Source organism: Symphalangus syndactylus, chromosome 2 (assembly GCF_028878055.3).
Source record: "Symphalangus syndactylus isolate Jambi chromosome 2, NHGRI_mSymSyn1-v2.1_pri, whole genome shotgun sequence".
In the NCBI taxonomy this organism is placed as follows: Eukaryota; Metazoa; Chordata; class Mammalia; order Primates; family Hylobatidae; genus Symphalangus; species Symphalangus syndactylus.
Window position 1 is genome coordinate 35,189,729 of NC_072424.2, and position 968 is coordinate 35,190,696.

The following is a 968-nucleotide window of genomic DNA, read 5'->3' on the forward strand; positions in this document are numbered from 1 at the left end:
CTACTCGGGAGGCTGAAGCAGGAGAATTGCTTGAGACCGGGAGGCGGAGGTTGCAGTGAGCTGAGATCATGCTACTGCACTCCAACCTGGGGGACAAAGTGAGACTCTGTCTCAAAAAAGTAAAGGAGAAGTTGGGCTTTTTTGTGCAAGACCTTGAATTAGATATGGGTAGTTTGCTTTGGCAAGTCAGAGACTTAAGCAGGGAAAGCAAGAGAACAGTAAGCAAGAAAAATATACTGCAGGCTATAGATTGGACATGAAGAGAGACAGTACTGAAGGCAAGTAAATTCGGTAGAAGGATTCAAATGCACTGTTTCCTGTTATCTCAGTGATAGAAAAAAAAAAAAAAAGGATTCAAATGCAGTACAGCAGAGAAACCATGAGAACCAGAACTGGGTATAAGTGAAAACAGAAGACAGGAGAAGTTAGTTCTGACAGACACTTGGCAATAAGACTCTAGAAGGGCTTTAGACTAGAGAAGTGATGACAGGGTGGGGCCAAGGATATGGAATCAGAGATGGGTATATGATTCAAAGAAACAGGAAAGTTCGGGGGGTCTAGTTTGCTGATAATTTCACCCTTAATTTCCTTTCAAACAAGGGGAAACTGAGGCTCCGAAAAGTAAGGCGATCCAGGGGCACAGAAGATACTTAGGCTACTTTCCGAACACAAAGCCTGGGGTTACAGGGGCTGCTAGAAGAGAGCCGGCTTCGAAGCGGGGCTAAGGTGGCCGAACCACACTCATCTAGCGTGTGCCTGGCAGGGAACCAGGCCTGGGACAGACCTGACAGCCATGAGGTTTCCTCCTTTTTCGCCTCTGCCTTTACTCACCAGCGCCGCGGCGTCAGCACCCAGGTTCCACTGAGCTCGCGCCGCTGTACTCACACACGCGGAGACTAGGATACCCACAGTCCAGTGCAATTCTTCCGGAAGTGTAGGCGGGCTCAACACCCTACTTCCGTTGCTGT

General features: G+C 48.6%; 1 protein-coding gene across 5 annotated transcripts in view; it reads right to left on the reverse strand.

Annotated features, from left to right (window-relative positions):
• The window catches only part of PDCD11 (programmed cell death 11), a 53,908-nt gene extending 52,957 nt beyond the window's left edge, over positions 1-951 (reverse strand). For 4 of the 5 annotated variants that reach the window (XM_055250063.2, XM_055250056.2, XM_063626963.1 and 1 more), the window contains exon 1: positions 832-951. The gene's annotated coding sequence lies outside the window, so the exon portion shown is untranslated. The remainder of the gene's footprint in view (positions 1-831) is intronic. The other variant, XM_063626956.1, reaches the window with a different exon arrangement.
• Positions 952-968: the final 17 nt, after the last annotated feature.